Genomic DNA, 7,342 nt, shown 5'->3' with positions numbered 1-7,342 from the left:
GTTACATATTTTAGAAGTAACTCAGTGATTACAATATACAACTGAATCATTATAGTCAGCATTTACTGTTTTTTCTTCCACTACTAATATGATGACTTTATGATTCATACTTCAATGACTCCTCTTATTTTAATGCTGTCTTGTGGTACTTTTATTTTTTAATAATATTATTACTTATTCAATTTACATCCTAGTAGTAGGTCCTTCCCTCCTCTCCTTCCAGTCCCATCCTCCTTCACTCTCCCCCCTCACCTCTTCTTCAGAAAGGAGAAACCCCTAAACATCCACCCGACCCCATGAAATTGCATCAGGACCAAGCTTGTCCTTTCCCCCTTTGGCCCAGGAAGGCATTTCCACAAGGGATATGTGATTAAAAAAAGAACACAAAACAGAGTCCACGTCAGGGACAGCCCCACGCCCCATAGTAGAGGACACACATAAAGCCTGAGCTGCCCCATCAGCTACATCTCTGTAGGAGGCCTATATCAAGTCCATGCGTGGTTTCTGGTTGGTGCTTCAGTTTCCATAAGCCCCGCTGGGCCCTGGTTAGTAGACCCTGTTGGTTTTCTTCTGAAGCGTCTGTCACCTCCAGGTCCTTTTCTTCTCCCCCTTACCCCCAGTTTTCCACAAGACTTCATATACTTCGGCAAATGTTTAGCTTTGATTCTCAGCATCTGTTTCTAAAATGACAACTCTGCTAGGCTTCCGTCTGCAAGCATATCAGAGTATCCAAAACGGTGTCAGGGGTTGGCTCTCTACCATTGGGTAAGTCTTAGGTCGGGCAGCGCATTGGTTGGACATTGACTTTATCTCTGCTCTATCTGTTCTATCTTTATGCCTGCATGTCTTGTAAGCTGGGCAATTTTTGGGTCAAGGTTTTTGTGGGCGTGTTGGTGTTTCCCTCCCTCCACTGGGAGTCCTGTCTACTTAGAGGATATCCTCTTCCATTTCCATGGTCCCTGCTAATAGGAGTCTCAGAAATAGTCCACCACATTGCCTCTCAGAAGGCTACCCTGACTTAAAACTCCAGCTTGTCACAGAGATGGCTTCACCCACAGTTTCTTTTTTTCTGTAGGCCTTCTTTCCTTCCGTCCCCACTCTCCAGTGGTCTGATCTCCACCCTCATTTCTTTCTGTGCTCCCTCTTCTACCTTGTTCAATCTTTTCATTTACTGCCATTGTCTATTCTAAATCCCTTTCTGGATAAGATTTAGGCATCTCTTGGGTCCTCCGTATTGCCTATCTTCTTTTGGTCTGTTCATCCTGTAATAGGTGAATAAAATCTGCTTATAAGTGAGAACATACCATGTGTACCTTTCTGCATCTGTGTTATCTCACCTAGGATGATCTTTTCTAGTTCCATCCGCTTGTCTGAAAATTTCATAATTTTTTTTTGTTTTGTTTTTAATAGCTGAGTAGTATTTCATTGTATAAAGGTACCACAGCTTGTTTATTCATTCTTCAGTTAAGGGACACCTGGGTTGTTTCCAGTTTCTAGCTATTATGAATAAATCTGCTATGAACATAGTTGAGTAAATGTCCTTATTTATGGCAGGACACCTTTTGGGTATATGCCCAGGAGTTATTCTCAATTTTCTGAGAAAGAGCCAGATTGGTTTCCAAAGTGGTTGCACAAGTTTGCACGTCCACTACCAATGGAAGAGTGGTTCCTTTACTCCATTTCTTCACCAGCAAGTGTTGACCCTTGAATTTTTGATCTTAGCCATTCTGATAGGTATAAGATAGAATCTCAGAGTCATTCTGATTTGCATTTTCCTGATGAGTAAGGACATTGAGCATTTTTAAAGTGCATCTAAACCATTCAAGATTCCTCTGTTGAAATTTCTGTTTAGCTCTGTGTTCCACATTTTAATTGGGTTATTTTGTTTGTTGGTGATTAATTTTTTGAGTTCTTTATGTATTTGTGGATATTAGTCCTTTGTTGGTGAAGATCTTTTCCCAATCTGTAGATTACAGTTTTTCTATTGACAATGTCTTTTGCTTTACAGTTTTCCATGAAATCCCATTTACTAATTGTTGGTCTTAAAGTCTGAGCTATTTGTGTTACGTTCAGGAAGTTATCTCCTGTGCCGAAGCCCTTCCCCCTTTCTTTTCTAATATATGTAATGGACCTGGTTTTATATTGAGGTGTTTCATCAATTTGGACTTTAGTTTTGTGCAGGTTGATAAATATGTAACTTTTTGCACTTTTCTATATGTAGACATTTAATTAGACAAGCACCAATTGTTGAAGATGTTCTCTGTTTTCCATTGTCTGATTTTGGCTCCTTTGTCAAAAATCAAGTCTCTGTAGGTATCTGGGTTTATTTCCAGGTATTTCATTTGATTCCATTGATCAACTCCTCTACTTCTAATCCAGTGCCATGCAGTTTTTTTCTTTATTACTATTGTTTTGTGGCATAGCTTGAAGTAGGCAATGGCAATATCTCTAGAAGTTCTTTTATTATATAGGATTGTTCTTGCTTTTTTGCTTTTCCATTTGAGCATTAGAATTGGTCTTTCAAAGTCTGTAAAAAATGTGTTGGTATTTTGATGGGGATTGCATTGAATCTGTAGATTGCTTTTGGTAAGATGATCATTTTTACTATGTTAATCCTTCTTATTTATGAGCATGGGATATTTTCCATCTTATGGTATCTTCTTGAATTTCTTCAGAGACTTGAAGTTCTTGTCATAAAGGTATTTGATTGGCTCGGCTAGAGGTACACCAAGATATTTTATATTATTCATGGCTATTGTGAAGGGTGTAATTTCCCTAACTTCTCAGTCAGCATGTTTGTCATTTGTATACAAGACGGCTCTTGATTTTTTTAGTTAATTTTATATCTGGCCATTTTGCTGAAGGTGTTTATCAGCTGTTCCTTGGTGGGATTTTAGGATCATTGACACATGCTATCATCTCATCTGTGAGTATGGATACTTTCATTCCACTTTGGGTCTCTTTGATTTCCTTAAGTTGTCTTATTGCTCTAGTTAGAACTAGAAATGGAGAAAGTGGGCAGCCTTGTCTTCTTCCTGATTTTAGTGGAAATATCTTAAGTTTCTCTCCATTTCATTTGATGTTGCTTTATAGAGCTTTCATTACATTTAGATATGGAGCTTGCAATCCCAGTCTTTCTAAGACTTTTATCATGAAAGGGTGTTGTTGTATCTTTTCAAAGGCTTTTTCTGCATCTAAAGAGATGATCATGTGTTTTTTTTTTTTTTTTTTTTTTTTTGGTTAGTTTATATGGTGGATTATATTGATGACTTTTTATGTGTTGAACCATCTCTGCATGTCTGGGATGAAGCATACCTGATCATGGTGGATGATGTATTTGATGTGTTCTTGAATTTGGTTTGTATTCTATTGAGTATTTTTGCGTCAATGTTCATAAATGAAATTTTCTTTGATAAGTCTTTGTGTGGTTTATATCTCAGGCTCCCTGTAGTTTCATAGAATGAGTTTGGCAATGTTCCTTCTGCTTCTATTTTTGGAATAGTTTATGGAGTATTGGTATTAGTCCTTCTTTGAATGTCTGGATCTAGGTTTTGTTTTGTTTTGTTGTTGTTGTGTTTTGTTTTGTTTGGTTGGGGGACTTTTGTTATTGTTAATTGCTTCTAATTCCTTAGGGGTTATAAGATTCTTTAAACTGTTTGCCTGACCTTGATTTAACTGTGGCAAGTGAAATATATCAAGATGTTCTTCCATTTTCTTTAAATTTTCAAATTTTGAGGAATACAGGATTTTGAAGTAAAATCTATTAATTCTTTGTATTTTCTCAGTGTCTGTTGTTATGTCCTCTTTTCATTTCTGCTTTTGTTAAATTGGATACAGCCTCTCTGCCTTTTCGTTAGCTTCACTAGGAGTGTCTATCCTATTGATTTTCTCAAAGAACTGGTGCTTGGTTTTGTGATCCTTGCCTGAGTAGGTTGAAGGTGCTGAGTGCTGCAAGTCTGGTACCATGCATGACTCTTGGACCTGGGAGACAACCATGGTAGATCTGAAAATACAGGTCTCCATCCCAGAGGATGTCTCCTCCTGTCAGAAACACAGTTGCTGGCATTCTGGAGTCAATATCTAGGCCCCTCACTAGGTCAGAGTCTCAGATCTTCTGGCACTTAAATACAGTAAGCAACGAGAATAGTCATCTTGGAACCTTTGTGGTACTTTTCAAGTGCACATGAATTTTTTATCTTCAATGAATTACTATTAGTGTTGCACAATTAACAGCATCCTGTATAGCTAATTTTCTAGAACCATCATGCTGCCATACATTTTATTGTTTCAAATTCTGATCAGTCAATTTTTAGCTACAGATTCTCTTTTGGTATATTTTTAGGTGTGTTCCTACTGACAATTATTTATATCTTTGGATGTAAATACAGTTGCGTCACTTTTTGAAGTAGAATTTGGGAACCGGTGAGGTGGCCTGGTGTGTAAACACATTTGTTGCCAAGCCTGTGATCTAGGAGACCACTATGTAAAAAGGAATAACCAACTTCCACGTGCTTTCCTTCCCACACATCCATATATACATAAGGTAAATAAACAGTTTAGAAATGTTCAAGATATATTTAGGCCGAGGGAGAGAGTTATAGCTCCATGGGTAAGGTGATTGTTGCAACCATGAGTACCCGAGCTCAGTCACCAACTCATAAATTCTTTATACATGTTAATGCATGAATGTCAGCCCCTTCAGGTTGCCCATGTTTTCTTGTTTCTCTGTATCATGGCAACCACCCTCTGCCTATCTTGTCCACATTTGATCCGACACAATTCTATTCTGTGGTGAACTGTAACAGAATAGTGGAATCCTCACTGTGGCTTGATTACTTGAAGTCACTTCCCTCAATAACTCAGAGGAGTTCAGACAAATGCTAATTTCTATGCTCCCTAGTTAAGCTGTCGATACATAGTGGGCAACACTAATGTTTGCTAATTAATATTAATTTGCTATTATACTTCATTCACATGGTAACAGATGATTCCATTTCTAAGGTCAAATGCAATGAAAAACAACTTCAAACTGAAAACACATTTTTATTGACCCTACCTTTTTTTAGCAAGTGAGATTTTCTATTAGTATCAGTAATAGATACTATTCGATTTATTCTGTTGGTCTAGAGATCAAACAGCCAGCTAGCATTTTTTTTCTATTGTGCATCAGAGATCTGCTCATTCAATTCTTTGATTTGTCTATTTATTTCTAGAAAAAAAGGGACATCTAGATGAATTCAAAGTTGAACACCTCACCGATTAAAAAAAATGAGAGGAAAATATTTCAAATATTTTGTGCATGACAGTCAGCACCAGGGGTGGCATAGTACTATTAGAGCAGACTTCCCCCTGGCACTTTGGGTTGGTGTAGTAAGTGATAACTATGTAGCTTAGCAACAACAGCACCAAAGCACAATTATTCAAGATTAGGATTTTAGAAAAAGCCAAGATCAACTTGTGAAGTAGTTTTTGGTAAAGTAAGATTTTAAAAGGACTCTAGGACTTTGGTCCTCAACATTTTTAATACTGTGACCCTTTAATACAGTTCCTCATACTGTGGTAACCTCCAATCATAAAAGTATTTTGTAGGTACTTCATAACCGTCATTTTGCTACTGTTATAAATCACAATGTGAATGTCTGATATGAAGGATATTAAATATATGACCTCCCCCAAAGGAGTCATACTGCAGAAATGTTGCTCTCAAGACTGAATGCACTGAAGGATAAGCCAGTGAGTTTCACACATCTCAAAAGCTCAGAAACACTGAATCTATTGTAGGATACCATTACGTGGAAAGAAATCACAAACATGGTGAGAATAGTGAATACTGCCTGAGTTCTCTGGATATAGACAAAGCCTATATCATGTTTTGAGATAAGCATCAAAGCTGAGTTCTACTCCAGAGGAGGTAACAGAACTAGCGGGGCATAAGGAGAAAAAGGAAGCCTTTATCAGACAGACATCCTGCCAATATTTTGTTTTTTAGATTCCATTCCTAATAAAAACTCACAAAATTGTAAAAAGGTGAATTACCAGGAAAGCAAACATAAGATATAGGGATGAAGTATAAAGGAAACTGTCTACATAGTTTCGCACAGGAAGAAATAGGCAGGGAGTCTATGATACTAAAAAACAGGCTTTTTGATGGTGAGACTTGTAGGCTTCAGGAAGAGTTTATGGAATTGTGTTCTTGGGTGAGACAGCAGACATTTATTTTCAGAACGCACTGTGTAGAATCTCAGGAACCACTTCTCAGATGCCAAAGGAGCTTAAGCTTTAACCACATAAACAGTGTGTGTGTGTCTGTGTGTGTGTGTGTGTGTGTGTTTGTGTGTGTCTGTGTGTGTGTTTGCCTTTAAAATTGTTTAACAATACCATTTAATTTTAATGGCTTCTGTGTATTTGCTTTATCCACCAATGCTATGCTGAAAATAGAAGCATAGTGGACCATTTTGGACTATAGCCAAGTGAAAACTGAATCTGTGTTTTACAAACAAATATTCCCAGTGAAGAAAATAAATAAGAAATCACAGGAAAGAAGATGTAAAACTTGCTTGCTCATATCTTACCCACAAAAGCATGCATGAATTACAAGTGACTTCTTGGAATACATGATTCTAATCTAAACTGAAGTATAGTTCCCCATCTAAATAAACATGAAAAAAAGCTGTCAAATATGACTGGAGGTCCCAAAGATCCCATCATCCAATTAAAAATAAATGAAATGGGAGAAAAGGAAAACCCAACTGCAATTTGGATTTGTCATTCTTTTGTTATCTTCAAGCATTGCAGGATAAAGGAGGTGCGACTTGGAGAAAACATTACAGGAAGACATCTCATGGCTCTAATTTAATAGTTTAGAATAATCAGTATTTTATACTAAACAGTCATTAAAATTCATTGCTACCTAACAGTCAGTTTCTTTCAGGATAAAAGCTCATGTTTTCTTAAGTTATGAAATAAAACATAATAAACTAGTTTGAATATACACTCCAGATAAGGAAAGAAATAGAAAGAAAACCCCATGTTGATTAGTCACATAGCATTGATCATTCTATCACTGAGAGTATCAATTACTATCCATCAAATGTTAAGATTAGCATGTTTTAGTGACTGAAAGGGAACATTTGGTATACCCTAAAGCAAACCTCATCCAGCCTCCCTGGGCTGGACACTCTCAAATGTTTCCTGAAAAAATATTTTTTGTTAAAATCTTAGGTACTTTATAATTTTTTTTTTGAAATAGTGATACAATCCTCAAAAGGAGGACTGTTCTGTAGGCATGAGAATATTTAATTGTGTATCTAAATGTAACATAATCAAACCCCTGATTTCAGCA

Source organism: Acomys russatus, chromosome 1, assembly GCF_903995435.1.
Source record: "Acomys russatus chromosome 1, mAcoRus1.1, whole genome shotgun sequence".
Lineage (NCBI taxonomy): Eukaryota > Metazoa > Chordata > Mammalia > Rodentia > Muridae > Acomys > Acomys russatus.
The sequence above is the reverse complement of the archived record's forward strand: the minus strand, read 5'-3'. Positions refer to the sequence as shown.